Here is a 23,009-nt window from a genome sequence, read left to right as displayed (position 1 = left end):
AACCTTGGTGTGGCACAGAAAGACGAGAGATATTCAGCCATGAAAGTATTTTAGCAATGATTCAGAAAAAAAACACACACACACACACACACACACACACACACACACACACACACAGACACAGACAGACAGAGAGAGAGAGAGAGAGAGAGAGAGAGAGAGAGAGAGAGAGTGTGTGTGTGTGTGTGTGTTTTTGGGAGGTGGGTGGGTAGTGGGTCCAGCAAGATGCCACCTTTTCCACTGAAAATAATTACAGTAATTGTAAAACATGCTGATTCAAGACATGCTACATGCTGCCACAGGATGGTAGGTCCGCATCTGTTCAGGACTGAGAAAATTGGATAATTTTTCTTATTTCATCAATCTCACTTCCATCAATATACAATTTTTGCTGCAGTGATTACTTGTTTCGGGCTGAAATGTCCACTCGCAAAACACACATCTAAAATTAGAAAGTAAATGTCTTACAATAATGTTTACCCATTTTATGCTTGCCCATATTACAGGTACCTATACGGTTTTAAAAATTACTTGTTATTAACTGTAAGTAGTCATATAGTACCAAAAGGCACTAATAGCTACCGTGCAAAAAGTAAAACTGTGGGCAACATGTACTCACATCGATTTTAGCCTGTGTGTCTACTGTCGTACCTCACTGACACAACCAAACTGACAGGTATTACTTTCAGTAGTAACAGGCCACCTTGATAGGTGTCGCCCTCATATGTATGCGCATGACCACCTTTTTTAGTTTTTTATGGTGCTGCCGCACCCATTGTCATTTATTGATAATATTCTTAAAAATTAGAAAGGTATCTATTTTATATTGCAGGAAATAGAAACAATTTTGTTTTACAAAATAACACAGCATCCAAATTAAACTCACAAAGCCAGGAGGTAATGACACAGCGTGCCCTCCTGTACACAACACACCATTTTTATTGCAAGATATACCACTAAGAATTACTGGTTTCCATTGGGAGTCTACATCTATATATATACTCCGCTAGCCACGAAGCGGCCCCCTGTTCCACTCGCAGGTTGTGCGAGGGAAAAACGACTGTCTGAATCCCTCAGTGCGAGCTCTAACTTCCCTTATCTTGGAATGGTGATCACTGCATGATTTGAAAGTTTGTGGTAATAATATATGCTCTACATTCTCAGTGAAGATCAGATTTTGAAATTTAGTTAGCAGCTCCTTCTGTTTAGTATGTCCCACTTCAAACTTCGTACAATATTTGTAACACTCTTGTGATGGCTAAATATACCAGTCACAAATCTTGCCACTCTTCATTGGACCTTCTCAATCTCTCAAATCAGACCCAACTGGTATGGGTCCCATACAGACGAACAATACTCTAAGATTGGATGAACTAACATATTGTAAGCTATTTCCTTTATTGAAGGACTGCATCGCTCTAGGATTCTACCAATAAGCCGCTATCTAGAGTTTGCCTTACCCGTTACTTGTGTAATAATTTCGAATAGTCACACCCAGATACTTGACAGATGTTACCGCTTCCAAAGACTGGGCATTTATTTTGTACTCTTACATTAATGGGAAGACAATGCTAGAAATAAAATAAGGTAAAAGACATAAAACTGTTACATCTCTTTCACCTTACATTATTAGTGTAACCTCCAGTGAAAAACACAGTTACACAACAAAATAAACATTACAAAGCACCATACTGAACATCATCTGACACAATCATCACCTATGGCGCGACAGCCGCATTCAAAGGCAAAACCTTATTTCTACTTTAATTATAAATGTGTAAAATGGTATGTAAAGGAATTTATATATAAAGTTCCAGTAATACACCATTATATACAACCACACCACAGAAGAGCCTCTTACAAATAAGATGTGCCATCACCACGTGTGCAGACAACTGGTCTTACACATTCGAGTAAGTGTATCACACAATTATGCATGCACGCAACCTACACAAGCTAGTAATATAACAAACACCTTTCACTCTGAAAGGGAATAACCATAAATTATGTTGGATGCTCCTTTATTTTCTTAAAACAAAATTGTTAACATTGCCTGTAATGTAAAATTGATACCTTCTACTTTTCAAAATGTTATCAATAAATGACAATGGATGCAGCAGCACCATAGAAAACTAATAGGTGGCCATATGCAACATGCACATACGTATGGAGGCAGCACATACCAAAGTGGCCAGTTGGCTACAATATTTGGTTACATCCAGTCAGGTGCAACAGTAGACACAGATTAATGTCAGTGAGTGTACTTCTTGACACAGTCTGACTTTGTACAAAAGCTATTCATGCCTTTTGGTACCACATTGTATAACTAGTTACAGTTAATAACAAGGTATGTCTATAAGCACATAACTACCCATAATATGGACATGCACATAAACATTATTGTACAATGTGTATTTTGTAATTTGAGGTGTGTGGTTTGAGTCAGCCCAAAACCAGTAACCACTGCAACAAAAAATGGATCTTGATGTAACAGACATATGAAATAAAAAAAATACGTTCAATTTCCTAAATATAAAACCGACTTGTTCTATATCATACAGAGATGTCACAACAGTGAGCCACAAAAAATGCAAGTAATGAAGGTCATACAGGCACTGGGCTTTTCATGTGTTACAGTGTCAAGGGTGTACAGCAATAAACCAACACCACCGGAGTCAACTGCCATGGACAACAAGGCACGTGCTATTTGTTTTGTGTAGAGACGGCAAATATATGCCGGTGCACACTGCTGCCAGTTGCATGTGACAGTTTAGAAAGACTCTCTTTTGTGGCAGTTGGAAATACTAAGACACCAAACTGTGGCCAATGTTTCTGCTTCTGACTCTCCATACCAATTTATAGTCAGAAAAATATATCTGTCACTTGTTAATGCAACACTCCCTCTGTTTGCTTTGTGCCCACTGTAATTCACACTGTAACCTCATTCCTACACTAACATGAAAAATCAATATTAATGTTCTACATTTAGTACATGCTACAGACAGATGTCATAGAATGAATCTGCTGGCTGGTGTATCACGTGGTACAGTGTCCCAGTGTGCACTGCTAACTCTTCCCTTTCTCATGTGCACAAGGCACAGTTTACACCCAATACAGACTAATAAAAATTTGTTCCTCTTATTAATCAAAGAACTATAGGTGGGACTAGTGTCACTCAATAGACTGATGCCCTTTAAGGTAGGAGAGAGACGTTTCTTCTTCTTCTTCTTCTTCTTCTTCTTCTTTTGTGGATTGTGGAAACAGTTAAGTCTGAAATACAAGAGGTTCTGCCTCAACATAATCCTCCGCAAGCCACCGTATGATGCATCACAGTACTCTGTCCCTCTTCTACCCATTCCTTTTCCCGTTCCATTCACAAATGGAGCAAAGGAAAATTATCTATCAATACACCTCTGTATGAGCCTGAATTTCTCTCCTCTTATCTTCATGTTCCTTATGCAAAACGTACATTGGTGGTTGTAGAATCATTTTGCAGTCAGCTGCAACTGCCTGTTCTCTCTAAAGGAACTTTTACTCATTCAGTTCACCTACAGCAATGGATATCCCAACAAGAAAACTGAAGCAGCAGCACAGTGCTAAGTTGTTTTCAACTATGCATAATTAACTGATGGATTTGCAGTGAAAGTTATTACTAAACTATCACCATGTCTTGACCTTAGTACCCAAAGATTTTATACTAGAAATTTAGAGTACATAAAAATTCACAAATTATGTCTGTGGAAGGAAGTTCTGGTACACAAATAGCAGATTATGTAATGTATGCCTACAGGAACATTCAACATTATTTGAGAGCTCCATTCCACAAAGACACACACAATTCAATCACATTAGTGACAACCAGTCGGCGATGATCACAAAATGCATCAGTGTCACGAAGAAGAAAGTAGAGTGTGTGTCAAAACTGTAACAGCAACACGAGGAACACTTGAAAGTTCTAAGAAATGTCATTTTAGCTATGCAAACAGGATTTTTAATTTTCAGAATAAAAGCAAAGCAATGTAGGAAACAGTCTGCTGTCATATCTCTGCAAAAAGTAACTGAAGGTGTTAGTGAAATTACAGGCACTTATGAATCTCTGATTAATCATTTCTTGTGATTCACTGTCACATTTAATCACAATTTATCAAACAATCACATGCATGTCATGAAGAACAAATTGGTAACAGAACCACAGATCTGTCTTTCAGTGACAAGTAGTATATAAATTGAACTAACTTTACCATAAAGTCTCAACTGCATATGTTCAGATGCTATGTAAGATACTAAAGGCTTTTTCCGCAACACTGTTTTGTTGCTCATGCAGTACGTGGCCAAGGAGGAAAGTGCTCTCACTGACACAAGAACTATGTTACTACAGTGAAATTGTGTGGTTTTTATATTGATGTATGTTGCACAATAACTGAAGTGAACTGTCAATTTTATGTGCACAATAGTTTTGTTTGCATTAATTATGAAAATAGTTTCGCTGTATGAGTTGGATTCTAATCAATATTACTGAACAGTGTGGCACTACAAAATCCTTTGTTTCAGATCATCAATGGAAATTCATCTTAAGCCCATGGAAGCTCATAAGCAACCTACTCCATTTTCAACAGTTAGTAAAAGATCAACTGAATTAAAACATTTCAATACTTTTCCTTAATATTCCCCATAAAAAGTATAGTCTGCTATCAAAGAATACAGTATCAGGCACACAATATGAAATACTGTTAAATTTTTGGTATGGGGTGCATGAAATAGCCAATGCCATAGGCATATCAGTAGGAAGTCTTAATAGTTATGTTGTGAAATGTTGTTTACTAGTCTCAATGTACGTAAACTGAATCATCATAGCCAGGCGCAAGAGACACTTCAAACACAGAATAATAATAATTTTACACACACACACACACACACACACACACACACACACATTCACCCTCTATGAATTCTTTTACTGAATAGTAGCATCTCCTGCAGAATCTACTATAGTCTTGTTTTTAGAATCTCTGGCTTTATATTAAACATGTTTTGCCCAATAATTTGTTACCATATATAATGTCATCCCCATGTATTGTGGAGTCTGTGCATATCATTGGTGTTGGGGTAACAAAATTATTTTTATTCCTCGTGTTGTCTGTACGGTTAAAATGATTCTTGTCAAATAGTTTTGTTTGCCATTTAGAAAGATTATAATTTCATAAATTTACACAGAGGAAACAGAATTTGCAGGTTCTTAAATAATGGGTGAAAAGATTGTTTGCTGTGCAGTGCACATGAATCAAATAATTTTCTTCTGCAGTTCCAGTATTCGAGATCCATTTTTGAACTTCCGCAGAAAATTATACCATACCTAAAGACAAATTTTTTTGTGTGCCCATGTCAGTAGAATTTGCTAGTATTTGAACTGCAAATGCAAAACTGCTCAGTTTGACAGAAAGTCAATATGTGTATTCCAGTCACAGGATTTTGATCATGTCAACTTCTTTCATAAGTTGACATGTTGTATTTTAAGCTGCACACATTTCAACTGTTTGGTTTTGAAATGCACCATACGTGTTTTCACAAAATTGAGTTTCAACCCATTAAAGTGGAACCAGTTTTCTAGGGTAGCCACTGTGCTCACAATGGAACTCAGAATTTTTTCTGCATAGTCATATTCAGTTAAAACAGAAATATCATCTGCAAATACACATCATGAATCTAAATTTAGGGTAACTCATTACATAGGATAGAAAGAGGATTGGCCCAAACATGGAACCTTGTGGCACACCTTGTGCTACTGTACTCCATTTAGAGTAACAGTTCACCGCATTTTAAGTGATAGTTACTTCTATCTACATCTAGATCATACTGTGCAAGCTACCTAATGGTGTGGGGTGGAAGGTACTTTCGGCACCACTATCCGATCCCTCCAACCCTGAATGATTGTCTCTAATTTCTCGAACTTTCTCCTCGTGGTCAATACGCGAGATGGATGTCGGGGACGTAATGTCTGACTAGTCCTGGAAAGTGCTGTCCCGAAAGTTCAGTAGTAAATCTCTCTGTGATGCATAATGTCTCTTAATGTCTGCCAGTGGAGTTTGTTTAGGACCTCCGTAACACACTCGCACCAGCTAAACGATCCTATAACGAAACACACTGCTCTTCGTTGAGTCTTCTCTATATGAACAATGCTCACGAATCAGGCAAACAAACACCTTATAAGCCATTTCTTTCATGTGTGTGTTACATTTCCTTAAGATTCTTCTTTGCTTTCTGTTGTGCAAGTACGATGTGAGCCATTTCAGAGAATTGCCATTCATCCCATATTTATCTAATTTGTAGATAAGAAAGGCATGGTTTGTGGAGTCAAATGCTATCTTAAGATCACATAATATATCTGCAACTTTGTTCTCCTGGCCTAGTTATATGCATATATTTTCAATGAAGTTATTCACTGCATCCGGAGTGTTTTTTCCTGGTTGGAATCCAAATTGGTTACTTATGCCGTGTTTACAATAAAATATTCAATCTAGCTCCCAGGTACTTTAACACTTTCAGCAGGACTGGAAGAATAGAAATAGGATCAACGTCTCCTATGTCTTCTCTCAACCCTTTCTTGAACAAAGATCTGTCCTCGGTACACTTCAACGCATCAGGAAAGTATTCTTATTCAGAAGATTGGTTGATCATTTTAGTTAGTGGAAGTGCTATTATGTCATATACTGTTTAACCACTTTAGTGGTTATCCCATCCCACCCACTGGAGCTTTTGTTTTTAATTATATTACTTTTCCACGTCCTTTATTGTGAATCATAAAATCTGTGAGATACTCAGCTTTCTGGAGTCCAAATGGGTGTACTTTACTGGATATTCTGCTATGTCAACAACTGACTTTGCCACATTTATGAAGAATTTATTAATTTTTGGTAGTTGAGTGAATAATCCGAGGTGCTCAGATTCCTAAAGCTAAACAAAATTTATGAACATATTCAAACACATAATTTGTTAAAATATTATCTATACAAGTTACTGACTGTGCATTTACTCTAGTGGGTAGCATGAAGTTTACTTTGAAGCCAAATTTTTTTATTAAGTCACTGAATTTTGACACAACTGCTGCCAACTGATATTAATACTGAAATCACTATCGGATAATCCTTTTTTTCCCCTTTTTTCTTAGAGATTTCAAAGCAGGCATTTAAATTTGACCAACAAATCTTCAATTGTAGCTGCTTCTGGTAGTCTGTAAATAGAAACTACTATGAAATTTAGGTCCCTTAACTCCACACAGCAGCTTTTAAATACACACTCTTCATTTAAATAATAAAAGTCATTTTTTATTTGATATTTTATACCAGAAGGAGTAAGTATGCAAGAGCCTCCATGTGATTTCTCATGTCCACAAAAGACATTGGCTACTACGAAATTTTCGATTTTATTAAGAATTTTAATCTTGTCAAACATTAGCCAGTTTTCATTGGGGGCAAATAGCTTTGATATTTACACTTTAAACACAATTTTTAATTCATCAACTTCATGACTTTCGTTTGGAAAGTCAGTACTCAGGCCATTTATATTCACCTGCATTAAGTAGGGAACCTCTTTCTTATTTATGGTTTACAGCATAATCTTTCTTGGGCATCGTTTCGGTCTTGCCATTTTTGTCACCAAACACTGTTTCTAATTCCCATTATTTCTCATAATTTCCCCCTATTTTTCAGAATTTTACATGTATCAATGAACATTTTACTAAGAATTTTGGATCCTAACCTATTTGAAAGGAAACTGTCTTTAACTGAACATTTATTGCTTAAGAATTTATTTGGATTTATAAATATAGTCCTAGATCATTATACTTTCATTTAAATCATGTTGATTCACTCCATATATTGATCACAGACAGATCAATGTTGTATGTCACCATATTAACAATCATCCAATTTATCAATGTTGGTGGTTAATACATTGTGCAAACAACTGAATGATGACAAGCAAGTGGGAAACAAAACATTGAAACATGCATCAAGAAGGTAGTAGAAAACTACTACACACACTTGTATCTTAGACCAAGTAGTTCCTTTGTGTACCTACTGAATGGACACAGAATGAATAATAATAATAATAATAATAATAATAAAGATGGTGTACTGATATCACTCACAGACCAATGAAACACGAGTCAAGAAAGTAGTCTTATTCATATATTTCACCCTTGAATGAAATAACAGTCCCCAAACAAAGAAATTATGTAGAACTAGATTTCACTAGTTACAATGCCACCTAGCACTACACTAAAGAAAAAACTCCCTACCACAATAATATTTATCTGTATATTTTAGTATTTCACTATGAATCTTGTCTGTGATGCCTTTGTTCCATGCCACATTTATTCAATGTTTCTGAGTGTTTTTCAGCTTGGTGGGAACTGGGAATAATGGAAGGAGTGTGTGGAGGAGGAGCTACCAAAGTAGCTATAATCTACCAAAAGAGTGATGACTAATGTTTGTACTATCATCACATCTATTTTGGTACTTTACAGATTGCAATGTTTTTCACTAGGCTACTACAATATTGGAACATAGCTTGATAAAGAAACTTAAATATTGCATACTGTCTGTATCGCCTATAATCAAAACAGAGGGGAAATGGAAATGTTCACGAGCAAATAACAAATAGTTCCTTCCACCCATGTGCTACGTGTGTGGCAGTACACATAAGTTATCACATACGCAATATTGTAAATTTAACAAACAAATCATCATCATTACCAACAGTTTAACCTGTAATTTAGTGGAAGACCTACACTTATGAAACCCAGAACAATTATGTTACCAAATCAACTTACACCATTCATTAAAAATAATGTGATGATTAAATGTAATTCCTTACCAATTTTATGATATAAGAATAAATACAGGTACTCATACGTCACTGGGAAACCAAATTTGAACAAGCAGCATGAAAGTTCTGTTAGCACGTAGGCCCTATATACTGCACAAAATACTTTATCCTTAGATCCCGCAGTTCTATAATACCACAGTGAAAGTTCATCCTGTTTCATACTGAAAGAATTGAGTGGTACTAGTCAACGTAAGAGCCCTATACACAGTAAACAGCATACAGTTGAAAATAACAAAAAGAATATTTCACTTTGCAACTTCATTGCTGAACCAAATGTCTCATTTGCAGGCAATGCTCTTACTGGCACAGCTATCCAGGTAGGTCTCATTGGTTCTATTCAGCAGTGCTTCCCTCACCACCTCTAAAAGACACTCTGATGTGTCTACATACTAGCACCTTGGGGAGAAAGGGTATGTAAACCCTGAGTGATGATTTTTAGTGCTACCACCAAAGGAATGATAACACAGACTTCATTATAGGAAAAACAGGTAGCAGTCTTAGGCTTATTGGTACGATACTGGGGAAATGCTATGAGTCTAGGTCTACAAGGGCGATCGCTTAGAAAACAATTGTGCAAACCATGTACGGGGTCCATAACAAACACTTACAGAAGATATTTAACATATGCAGAAAAAGCGTGGTACCAATTATCACAGGTTTGTTTCAGCCAAGGGACAGCTCATCGAGATGATGAAAAACATCAAGTGACAAATTCTTGAATATAGGATGCCAGCTATCCAGTAAAATATTTCTTACAAATTCACAAAAAACCTGTATTAACTGAGGAACCTAGGAATATACTACAAACTATTACATGTCTCTCTTGTTGTTGTGGTCTTCAGTCCTGAGACTGGTTTGATGCAGCTCTCCATGCTACTATATCCTGTGCAAACTGCTTCATCTCCCAGTACCTACTGCAACCTACATCCCTCTGAATCTGCTTAGTGTATTCATCTCTTTGTCTCCCTCTACGATTTTTACCCTCCACGTTGCCCTTCAATACTATATTGGTGATCCCTTGATGCCTCAGAACATGTCCTATGAACTGATCCCTTCTTCTCGTCAAGTTGTGCCACAAACTTCTCTCCCCCCTCTCCAATACCTCCTCGTTAGTTATGCGATCTACCCATCTAATCTTCAGAATTCTTTTGTAGCACCACATTTCGAAAGCTATTCTCTTCTTGCCCAAACTATTTATCATCCATGTTTCACATCCATACATGGCTACACTCCATACAATACTTTCAGAAATGACTTCCGGACACTTAAATCTATACTCGATGTTAACAAATTTCTCTTATTCAGAAACGCTTTCCTTGCCATTGCCAGACTACATTTTATATCCTCTCTGCTTCGACCATCATCAGTTATTTTTCTCCCCAAATAGCAAAACTCCTTTACTACTTTAAGTGTCTCATTTCCTAATCTAATTCCCTCAGCATCACGCGACGTAATTCGACTACATTCCATTATCCTCATTTTGCTTTTGTTGATTTTCATCTTATATCCTCCTTTCAAGACACTATCCATTCCATTCAACTGCTCTTCCAAGTCCTTTGCCGTCTCTGACAGAATTACAATGTCATCGGCGAACCTCAAAATTTTTATTTCTTCTCCATGGATTTTAATACCTACTCCGAATTTTTCTTTTGTTTCCTTCACTGCTTGCGCAATATAGTCTGAATAACAGCAGGGAGGGGCTACAACCCTGTCTCGCTCCCTTCCCAACCACTGCTTCCCTTTCATGCCCCCTCGACTCATAACTGCCATCTGAGTTCTGTACAAATTGTAAATAGCCTTTTGCTCCCTGTATTTTACCCCTGCCACCTTCAGAATTTGAAAGAGTATTCCAGTCAACATTGTCAAAAGCATTCTCTAAATCTCTTGTAGGGATCTTGAAAATAAGACTGACCACTGTAAGAACGGAAGTATTAAGCAGTCAGTCTCCCATACTCCGTATACGGTATAATGGTAAGTTCCATTTGTTACACACTTCACAGTTGTTTCCAGAATATATATGTAGAAAGCAATCTCACTACCAATGTATGCAAATGGGGGAACAGGGAGAGGAGGGGGGAGGAGGAGGGAGAGGTAGAGGAGGAGGGGGGGGGGGGGGGGGGGGGGGCAGGGCAGGCTGAAACAACAAGGTGGGCTATATGGCGTGCGCCTGGATACCTTCGCCAAGAAGAGCATTGCCACTGACACACATCACATGTAGTCCTTATGTTTCATAAAATTTTAGGAAAAAATGTTTGGGTATAAATATAGCCGAACACTTAAAAATAATGCAACTTCTGAAACAATTACATTCAGGTTATAAATGAAAAAGCACAGAATGTTGAAGTTCTTCAGTATTAATTTATTTCATTAACCAGATTTCAGCTTACATCAGACCTTTTATATTTACACAAGGCTAATCAATTGCTGTTTTAATGGCTAACATTTCCAAGCAACATCGCTCAGGTGAGATGAATGTGGCTATCAAAATGTGGCAAACTATTTCTTTTAACCTGTGAAATTTTCACTTCTGCTGCCTCTCCTTTACGTAAGTTTCCTTATCTTGTCTTTGATTCCACATTACGAGTATCATTGACTCTATTAAGACAGATTTTTGTGCTCCAATATGGTAGCAAAAATGTACATTAGCCAATTAAATCTATGTATGCCAACATTTATGAGTACAGAATTCTGGCGTGGATCAATCGCTGAAAACAACACATGACAGTTTTAATTTCCATTCCAGGACTGGAACAAAGAATCTTTTCAACAATTCCACAATCAATGCCCACCTCTACATTGACAATCACATTTCTTCGAAATATTTACAGATTTGAATACTAACAACAGCCTTACAGTACCTTTATTTTCTAATTAACTTTTTCCCAGAAATACCTTCTGACTTGCAACAAGCAGTGTTATTCAAAAATAAAACAGAGGAATAAAATAATTGTCCACATTACTTTTTAGTGAATATAGCTCGGAATGGAGTGAGCTATTCATCAATAAAATTCTTTGCTACAATGAACAGGAAAATAAAATGACAGAGTGCAGACGGCTTTAACTGCAGTTCTTTTTCTATTCACGGTTGTCTCCAATAGAATGTCACTGGATGGGTACACAAAGCGAGTCAACTCTCATATTTGCGAACTGCCAGCATGTAGCCATAAATACTGATTGCTGTAAGTGTCCAAGTGTTATACAAATGAAATGTACCACATCATACTGTTCATTTCTAGAACATGTCATTTCTAAGCAATATAACAAGTTTTTCCCCTTCAAGAAAACAGACGTTATATTCGTTATTCATGTATTTGCAAATGAAACTTGAAACAAACTGAATAGAGCTACACACAGCCGACCAGGCACAAAATTTTATGCCTACCTGACAAAATGGCATTCACATAAACCAATGCTTTTGAAGCACAATCACATTCCAACAGTACGGACTAACTGCGGGGAACGGTACACAGAGTCAATGTTGACATCCTGAGGAATTTTACAGTTCACAAAACAAACACCTCATGCTTAACACAAAATCAGCAACAAGATAACTGAAGACATCATATGCACTCTAGATGCAGGAATATGTAAAAACTAAATACTTCACAGGCTTTTGTTTTTAAATACAGCTGACAAAAAGCAAGAGGCAATGCAAATCACTTGCATAGGTTCAGCTATTTTTTGTAATGTTTTCAAATGCTAAATTTGGTTCTACTATTACTGAGAAGTGTATCCATCTTTACACTATTTCTATAATTTATGTATGTGTTATTTAAATCGAGAACAATGGTTCTTAAAAAAACAATTCAGACTTCGCAGTAATTCATGTGTACCGACTTACAACGAATACAATGGGCTTAAACATAATTTCTTTTAGCTGTTATATAAAATTTTACAGTACAAAGACGTTGGCCAGCATATTCGCCCTCACTGTCAAACATATCCAACACTTAGGATCCAGAAACTGCAGATGACATTTCACTTACACATGTAAGTCATACAATTTTTTAAATCACTCTTGGCAAGCCAGTTAAAAAATGCGCTGAATACTTTAATTGAAAGAAGAATCTACGATTGGGCAGGCGAGGATTAGAGCCTACTGCACTTGCCACAATGTATGAAGCACCTCAATTTGTATTGCAAACCTGGAAGAAATACTCCATAACCCCTGTTCTCAATAGGTTAGTAATCCCAACAGCAAACTTAAGCCAGTGTGGCATAACCCGTGTGGGACCGATTCACTTTTTCGCCTAGTGCGTAACCCTACAACATTTACAGCCTATTAAGGTACTATTGATTACTGTGTTCGTAATTAACACTACCTTTCGTCGCGCTATTAACGCCAAACAATAGGGGACAAATTCTCTGCAGAAAGATTTTTTATTTAAACAAACATAAGGTCACATGCACGAACGGTGTAAATTATGATCATGGTAAACTTCAAATATTATACTTACTATCACTTGGAAAACGCACGACACCTCCTCACGTCAGCTTCATTTCGGTCTTTGTAATTACATTCTTCTACAGTTTCCCATTTCGCCGGCGGCGATTTAGGAGCCGTTCACTGATGCACAACACCAGGCGCGTTCCAGACAAACATTGTCGTAAATCTTTAACTCTTTGGTTTCTCCTTTTAATATTAAAACGTTCAAATATTTACGATAAATGCAGCACCTTTCGAACTAGCGAACGCCGAGTACTTTGTCAGCAGAACGTTTCTTACGTACTCTTTCGTGCGTGTATATATACACACACACACAAAGTGACAGAAAAAAGGTGCGACTGGCTTATCCGCTATTCGTAACCGTCGTCGAAGTACGAATTACCGTTCTCAGAGTTCCTTTTCACTATTACTTCACATGTACGATTCCGTACTACGCAAACAAAAAACTTTGGCAGCTCTCTTTGTATGCTCTACGAGCACATACGGATAAGCCCCGTATTCGTTCTATAAAATGTGCAAGTTAAGCTTTTTTTTTATTTGCTACAACACACTTCCACTGAAAACGCTGCTCCTGTTATCACACGAAGCGCTACAGGTTCATAGGTAAACTTGTCGAATGCTACAAGCGTCCACGATCTTATGCCGGTAGCAGAAGATATTTTGTATGTTTTGTCGTCGACAAGCTCTTGTCACTGCCACTTGTTTAAAGTGGTATCACTCCAAGCAATGTGAAATTATGTTCAATAATGAACAAAAAAAAATTATCCGACCCGAAAACCTTCGATAAGGTTACAGTAAAGAAATTAGATTTTCACAATCGCCTGGAAAGCTCCAACTAGTAACTATCGCGCCAATACACTTTTACTGCCTTGATCAGAGATAGTTTCTCCATGTTCTGAGACAAGCAGATATTTCTCTCATGTGAAGCTCTTTGCACACTCTGCTTTATTAAATCAAGAAATTTTTCGATTATAACTATGCAGAAACATGAAAATGTGCTGTTAAATTCACATATTTATGTTAAAATGTTTTATTTTGATTTTTTTGGGGTTCAGGATTTCGACTGGCGATTTTCTTTTGAGATGATCATATTTACGAGAATAACGGTCCGTCTAGCTCAACATCTCGGGTCGTTTATATTTTAGAGTTCTTTAAATTTTAAGAAACTGTTTTCCATTAAAGTGGGAAGAACAGTTGTAAACATACATCCATAAAGGCCACGAACTCTTCAGCTTTCCAGTCATCAACATTGAGCGAAATATAGATAAGAACAAAGACTGTTTTCTTGACTCCACTTGGGAAGTCAGTACCCACAATTTCAAGATAACTATATGTTGTTCGTGTGATGGTTAACGATGCTAAAAGATATATTAAGCTTTTCAAGTTTCGTCGACAAAGAGTTAAGGCCAGATTACGGAATGACGAGGAAGAAAATCTGACATGTACTTTTAACAGGAACTGAAGGGGCTGTGTGCCATACATTATTTAGGGACAGTATGGAAATCCTAAATCTCGGTAGATGGACACAAATTTAAACCCTCAGTCCTCTTGATGCAAGTTCAGTATCTAACTCAACAACATTACTTAAATCGTTAAAAGAATTGACAGCGATCCTATATATTGCCACATTAAACAGTGTCCAGGTTAAGATAGCTTCATGCCAATGTATTTATATTTTTTATTAGTCCCGTAATTCGTGCTTTGGAACATAATATGCACATACGACATAGGACATTAGCACAGGGAATTAAGAAAGTGGGCCCAAGGACTGACCCTTGATGGAGTCCACATCTCTTTTTTTGTTCATTTCTCTGAAAATTAGAAGCTTTTATGTGCTTCTGCATCTTTCTATTTTCTGTCAATGATTTATTGACCACTATTGAGATAAGAAACTGAATATCATCATCAACTACGTCAAAAGTGTTTTATATATTTTGAGCCACTATAATAGATTTAATCTGATGTCTGCTGTCAGAAAAATAAATTTGATGTGTGTATTTTGTGCAGAATCGCACTCTGGTGTGGGTCTTATTGCTTCTGTTAACAGGTCCGATTACATAGTCCATGGCGTTTATTCACACTGGTGGCAGCAACACTTCCAGATAACAGAGAAACACACTTTTCAGGGCAGATTTTGCAAAAATAAAATGGTTTCTGCACATCTGAGTAGAGTTTCGTCCTGTCAGCTCTAAATTCGTCATAGCACGCTGTCAGATATTATTATTGCATCAGATTATTTGAGGAGTGGAAGCAAGAATAATGAACTACTTTTTTCCGTCGATAAATCAAATTTGTCTAATTCAGTTGACAATTTATGAAAACTGTGAAGCATTGGTAGAAGTATTTTAAACTTTCCCATTTTTACGTTTCCTGTCGTTCTCTAGCTGTTTCTGTTTGTTGGTAATGATCTTAAGAATTGATGTATTTGCAGTAGAATATAACTGCTGTAGAGAGATATGAACAAGCAAGAAGTTTCTGTAACTCTCAGCATTTGCCCTAAACTTAAAAATATCGACAGTAATAAAATTTTCCCAAAACGTTATAAAGAAGCATGTGCTATATAAATAGAATTTCATACCAAATAAATGATAATAATTATATTCTGTGTCTGTCCTGATATTTTACTATATTCATAAAGCATTTTGAAGGTCTACTGGATTGTTTGACTGTTGTAAAGGAAGACAATTGTGGTCGCTAGTAATGGCAGTATAGATTCTTTTGAAATCTCCTCTAGTAAACATTTATTGCAATCTGTAACACCGTCATTCCATTTAAATCATACAGTTAACTCTGCAAGTAAGGTAGCTTAATTTTCTCTAATTTGCTATTCATAATGTCTATATAGACAAAATATGGAATACTACAGGGCTCAATCTCAGGTATACTACTCTTCTTGATTTATGTGGATAACTGTTGAATATTTGAGTTCCCCCCAAAAAATAACCTATTTGCCAATAACTGCAGCATATTGCTTATTGGATCCAGCCCCGAAACCTTGCAGTCAACTGCAGACAGTTCTATGACAATAATTTATAAGTTGCTCACCAAAAACAAACTCATTGTAAATACTGAAAAAAACTGTCTGTGTCAGCTTTCATTTATTTCCTCCATCTAATCAAATTTCTATTGAAGTACAACAAAAAGGGGGTGTAAGGGGTGATAAATTCTCATCCAAATGCCATCCTCACCAGCATGTGATGCACCGCGCTGCAAACTGATGAGGCTCTGGCGACTGAGTGACTCCTGGGATAAGGAGTCCCTCTCTTCCATGCCAACAGCCTCTACTAGACTGATCAAAATGTTGATGACAATGGAATGATTAATGGAATGCTTGGTTTGCGAATGGGAACTTGAAATATTAGATCAGTCATGACAGGAGGAATGAAGCAATTGGTCACAGTACCAGGCAATTATAAGTGCCTCGTAGCAGCTATACAAGAAACAAGAATCCTCCAAGGAATCATGAAGGTTGGAGATCACTACACATATCCAACAGCAATGAGCAACAGCCAGATTGGATCTCTGGAGTGGGATTTGCTGTTAACAAAAAGGTGTTCTCAGTGGTTAGTAAATGGATCCCAATAAATGATCACATTTGTGTGATGATTCTGAAGGCATCACCATACAAGATTTCCTTTGTTAACTGTCATGCACTATCGGAGGACACAGATGATGAGATAAAGAACAACTTTTATGTTGATTTGGAGGACACTATTGACAGACTACCACGACATTTGATCCATTTAGTCCTGGGTGATCTCAGTGCACAAATTGGAAAAGAAAATGAATATTGTTCCACAATTGGGGCTAATAGCCTACATGAAGTGACCAATGATAACGATGTTAGGTTGATAAATTTTGATGGCCTTAGAAGACCGATCATTTGTAGCACCTACTTCCCATGGAAAGAGATACATGAAGCCACATGGATATCACCAAATGGTAAGACGAAAAAGCAGATTGATCATGCATTGGTGGATGGAAGGCATTGTGGATGCATCGAGCAAGTACAAACGTACTGTGGTGCTGATATGAATTCAGACCACTTTTTTGTAGTTTTGAAGATCTGTCTAAAATATCCACAAAATTGCAAAGAAAAAGAGAGGGAATAGTTTGTCATGATAAGGACAAACTTTCAAATGAGCAAGTAAGACAGCGATACCAAGATAGAGTCATTGGCTCGCTTTTGACAACAGAGGCCCTGGATAATGTAGAAAGAATATGGAAACAATTGAAGGAAGTGGTTATCAAGAGTGCAAATGAAGAACTGGGATGACAACCTAAACCCAAAAACAATCCATGGTTTGATGATGAATGCCAATTGGCCCTTTAAAGATAGGCTGGAGAAGAGATTAGAGTAGTTTAATCACCCATCAGAAGATACACAAGCAACATACCCAGAAGTGAGATGACTGACAGGCAGGCTCATTAGAAGGAAGAAAAGAGAATATGGGAAGAAACTATTGGTGGGAGTTGAGGACTCAAAGAAAACACCACACTCCTTTTTCAAGTTGGCAAGTTTTGCTCGAGGCAATTATAAACAGCAAACTTTAATTCTAACAGATGAAGAAGGGAATGTCATACCTCCTATGGAGCAAGCAGATCAGTTTGGAAAGCATTTCAGAAAATTACTATATGTAGAAACTCCAGATGGAAGTATAGAATAAGAATGTGAGTTAAATACAGAGGAAGAGGAAGTACCTGAACCTTCAATGGATGAGATAAGAACAACTGTAGAGTCACTCAAAAACAATAAAGCGCCAGGTGTTAGTGGTATTAGTGCAGAACTGGTTAGAAACGGAGGGTAAGTTTTATTAGAGACGCTAAGACAGCTTATTGTCAAAATCTGGTCATCAGAGGAGATCCTGGTTGAATGGAAGAGAGCAACTGTATGTCCAATTTTTGAAAATAGGAGATGCCACAAAAGTGGACAATTATCGAGGAATCTCGCTACTTGAGATAGGTTATAAAGTCAATCTCCCTATTACTTAGTCACCTCTCTCTACAAGAGATCATAGGACCATATCAATGTGGTTTCATGGCAGGATGCTCAACCATAGATCACATCTACGACAGCTAATAGAAAAGTACTATGAATCTGATAGAGATTTATACCTCATATTTATAGATTTCCGACAGGCCTATGACAGCATTAACTGGACGGTATTATGGAGGATAATGCAGGAGTTGGGCATCACAAGAAAATACATCCAAGTGATTGAAGCAAGTTATACAGATACAAGCTGCCAAGTATCGTTTGGAAACAAAATGTCAGAGCCTTTCACTGTTCAACACAGTTTGAGACAAGGAGATCCTTTGTCACCAGTGCTATTCAACATTGCATCGGAAAAGGTACAATGTGAAATTGATAATGACAGGGAGATGGATATGATTGGAAAAGCTGATGTTGGTAGGACGACGACTCCAGTGGCTGGGACATGTCTTAAGAGATAGAGGATCTATCCTCAACTGGGTGTTCAGTTCCCAGCTGATTAGAAGACATGCAAGAGGTCATCCAAGGACTAGGTGGAAAGCTAGGGTGATGAGGACGTTGCAGAAGGTAGAACCGACAGCATCCCTGAAAGATACAACGGACAGAAGAAAGTGGAACAACATCTGCCGGAAATACCTTCAACTGTGATCAGGACAACGCTCCTTCCTGCGGCACTGAGTGTGTTATAGATCGTCGTATAGTGTGTTATTCTGGTTTGCAATATTTCTTCTGTCATGGGACGTTATGGACTGTTATGTACAATAAATTATAATGATGATGAGCACAATAAAATGTGTCACGAAATTTTTAGTCTGTAGGTTCACCACGATTTAAAGTGGGACACACATACAAACAACTTGTCTAAGACGCTCTCATCTATATGCCATGATCTAAGAATATTAAAGTCAACTACAAGCAAAAAAAAAAAAAACAGTACTGTGATCAAACTATGTGCAATTCCACTCCCTGCTTTGATATGGGGTCATTTTCTGGGGATACTGAGCACACAGTGTGACGGTTTTTAAAATACAAAAAAGAGCTCTAAGAATAATTTGTGGCCTTAAAAAGGTGGAGTTCTGCAAATATCGTTTTACTGAGCTTAGTGCTCTGAATGTTTAGGTTTATTCATTTGCGAAACTATTTTGTTCACTAGAGACTTCCTCCCGAAAAACAGGAAAAATACTACAGAACGAAAATGTACACAACTATTGCACCAGAAGGAAATCAAATATACAACAAAAATATCGCAGAACAGCCTATTAGAGGAGCATAATGAACACTGGTTAATACTACACAATAAAATACTAGAGGAAATAAAAATTGCTACATATTCAACATTTAAAATTAAACTAAAGCATTTCTAATAAAACACTGTTACTGTTCTGTAAAAGAATTTCTGAATAGGTAACAAAAAAGTTACATAAAAATTAAATTGTAAGAATAGGTACTTAATTTTGTCTACTATTTGCTAATACTATGAATTACTGCAACTTTTATTTGATCTGTCCAATATCAGTTGCGCATGGACCAATGAAAAACCAGTCAGTCAAAAGTCTAATGAATAAAATAATATCATAAAACTAGAAGTTTATAGTCTGTCAGTTCACTTCCTGCTTTTCCATAAAAAAAGTTTGAAATAGAAAGTTGGTTTGAAAACAATGGTAATTTATTTTAGTAAGGACTATAAGCCATGGTGCAACGACATTTTTAACATTAACAAACATTACCAGAGGTGAAACACATGGTCAGTGCATGAAAACGTCCAAGAACTGACATGAAGTCTACTCTGAATCCCTTGTCAAACACTTCCCCACAGAGCAACATACAGTTCTTTGTAACAAGTAATAATACAAATTTTTTACACATATTTTCTACACATTTGTTGACACTTAAAAATAAGTTCTCAGTTCCTAATTTCTAAATATGAAAGGAAAGACTGAAGTGCTTTTCCCATTATTCTATGTAATTAAAGTTATAAATGACAGTAAGATAACGTAGATGCAACTAGTATGAATACAACAGACCCAGATTACAAAAATGATCTCAGGTTAGACGATACATTTCGAACAGAAATATGTAGCAGCAGAGTCTTAGGTTGCAGGACGACTTAGAATTAGAATACTAGGTCACCAATGTTTAAAGTCCTAGTGTTGGTCTGGATCAGATGACAGTGGGCTTAGGACCATCTTTTAAAGATCCACAAAAGAAGACCCTTGTCTGTAGTGTGTGGGCAAGCCATAGTACAGTCAGAGACCCTGGGTACACTATTAAGTGTGGCTTGGTAAAGACAGAGTCAGAACTGAGACATACTGGTGTTGGCTTTGTGTTTGTCCTGATCTCATTTGAACTTCCCTAGCGATGAGAGTTAATTTGGAGCAAAATGACAGATTGTGTTGGTTGCAGGGTAACACATTGTTGTGATTCATACTGATTCTATCAGTAGATGAGATCATACTTGGCATGGCATTTAGTTCTACGGGGGCAGGAATGCTTAACTGGTTGAGCTCATAGCAGATTATGTATAGCTGAGTGGAGGCACTGTCATGAGTGATAAAATACCAATGGTTATGCATGTCAGTGAAGCGCCGTTTCGGGTAGATAGGACAGAATGAAATCAAGTTTTCAGAGAGGTAAGAAGTGAAACAAACATTCCGTTCGAGAAAGAAACAAAACAGCACAAATCCAAGATACTGCATCTAAACGAACAGCTGTAGGCTCAAAATGTTTGGCAAACATAAGAAATTTTAATTCCACACAAAACATCATAGTTTCTGCATAGGAATATTCGAGGACTGAGAAACAGAATTAATGAACTACTTATTTGCATTGATAAAGTAGTTGTTATCTCAGCTGACATAATCTGCCTCTTTGAACAACACATGACCACTGGTATAGATAAGTTAAGTGTTACTGGATTCTGGTTGGCATCTCATATCTGTCATATATTTAACATCATAGACAAGATTTTCTGCAAAAGAAACAGAGACTGCCAAAGTACTTAAAAATAATGATCCCACATGCTTTCAAGGGAGAAACATTAAGCAAAGTGTCAAATTCCATAAGGTAGCCTATAATGCAAACCAACTTTATGGCAAAAGCCAAGTACATGGCAATTTCGACAAATAAATCAAAGGGAGCGTGGAGTTTCATAAGCAAGAAAGCAAATCACCTGATTTTGATTCCTTGAATACGGAACTGCAACCATGATTCACAATTGCATAGACACTAATCCACAAGGTGTTTCAGATATATTCAACAACTACTAACAAGGGAACCTCCCCATCGCACCCCCCTCAGATTTAGTTATAAGTTGGCACAGTGGATAGGCCTTGAAAAACTGAACACAGATCAATTGAGAAAACAGGAAGAAGTTGTGTGGAACTGTGAAAAAATAAGCAAAATATACAAACTGAGTAGTTCATCGGAACATATGCAACATCAAGGACAATAGGATCACAGGAGCGCCATGGTCTCGTGGTAACGTGAGCAGCTGTGGAACGAAAGGTCCTTGGTTCAAATTTTCCACTGAGTGAAAATTTTTATTTTTTATTTTCAGTTTATGTAACAAACTCTTATGTTTTCATCACTTTTTTGGGAGTGATTATCACATCCACAAGAAAACCTAAATCGGGCAAGGTAGAAGAATCGCCAAGTGTACAAGTTAGGTGGGTCGACAACATATTCCTGTCATGTGGTGCACATGCCGTCACCAGTGTCGTATAGAATATATCAGATGTGTTTTCCTGTGGAGGAATCGGTTGACCTATGACCTTGCGATCAAATGTTTTCGGTTCCCATTGGAGAGGCACGCCCTTTCGTCTACTAATCGCACGGTTTTTCGATGCGGTCGCAAAACACAGACACTAAACTTATTACAGTGAACAGAGACGTCAATGAACGAACGGACAGATAATAACTATGCAAAAATAAATAAAGTAAAATCTTCACTCCAGGGAAGACTTGAACCAAGGACCTCTCGTTCTGCAGCTGCTCACACTACCACGGGACCACGGCTCTCCTGAGCTCACATTGTGCATGATGTTGCCTATGTGGCTGATGGACTACTCAGTTTGCATATTTTGCTTATTTTTTCACAGTTCCACACAACTTCTTCCTGTTTTCTCAATTGATCTGTGTTCAGTTTATCAAGGCCTATCCACTGTGCCAACTTATAACTAAATCTGAGGGGGGTGCGATGGGGAGGTTCCCTTGTAAGGAAGTATTATAAAGAAACTACTACAAAGTATATCCTCTCTGATATGACCAAGACCAAGAACAATGCAGAAATATGCAGTTTTTAATAGGGTAGGTTATGTGCAAAGAAACCTATACCAAATGCATTTAGAACACACAGAACAACAAATGGCTGGATGAACAGGGCACAAAATTAATACACCTGAAGATGCCTAACATGAATAAATTTCAGTTGCAAAAGACAGAAATTTCCTTATCTTTACGATAAAACACAATTGCAAGTATTATTAGCAACTGAGGAAAATGTCTGCAAATATTACCAATGCTATGTATGTGTATGTACACTCCACTCTAGATGCTATAGACAAAAAACCAAAAGCAGTTAGGATTTTCATAGATGTTTCAAAGGCATTTTACGTCATAGACAACAATATTCTACTAGACAAAGTGGAGTCAGTTGGCGTCATAGGGATTTCTATGAATGGTTCA

General features: G+C 37.2%; 1 protein-coding gene across 5 annotated transcripts in view; it reads right to left on the bottom strand.

The window, feature by feature from the left end:
- Window positions 1–14,206, bottom strand: part of LOC126469889 (uncharacterized) — a 425,616-nt gene extending 411,410 nt beyond the window's left edge. For all 5 annotated transcript variants that reach the window (XM_050097228.1, XM_050097232.1, XM_050097229.1 and 2 more), the window contains exon 1: window positions 13,344–14,206. The gene's annotated coding sequence lies outside the window, so the exon portion shown is untranslated. The remainder of the gene's footprint in view (window positions 1–13,343) is intronic.
- Window positions 14,207–23,009: the final 8,803 nt, after the last annotated feature.

Source organism: Schistocerca serialis, chromosome 3 (genome assembly GCF_023864345.2).
Source record: "Schistocerca serialis cubense isolate TAMUIC-IGC-003099 chromosome 3, iqSchSeri2.2, whole genome shotgun sequence".
Classification (NCBI taxonomy): domain Eukaryota; kingdom Metazoa; phylum Arthropoda; class Insecta; order Orthoptera; family Acrididae; genus Schistocerca; species Schistocerca serialis.
Note: the sequence above shows the minus strand (reverse complement) of the source record. Positions and strands in the feature narration are given on the sequence as shown.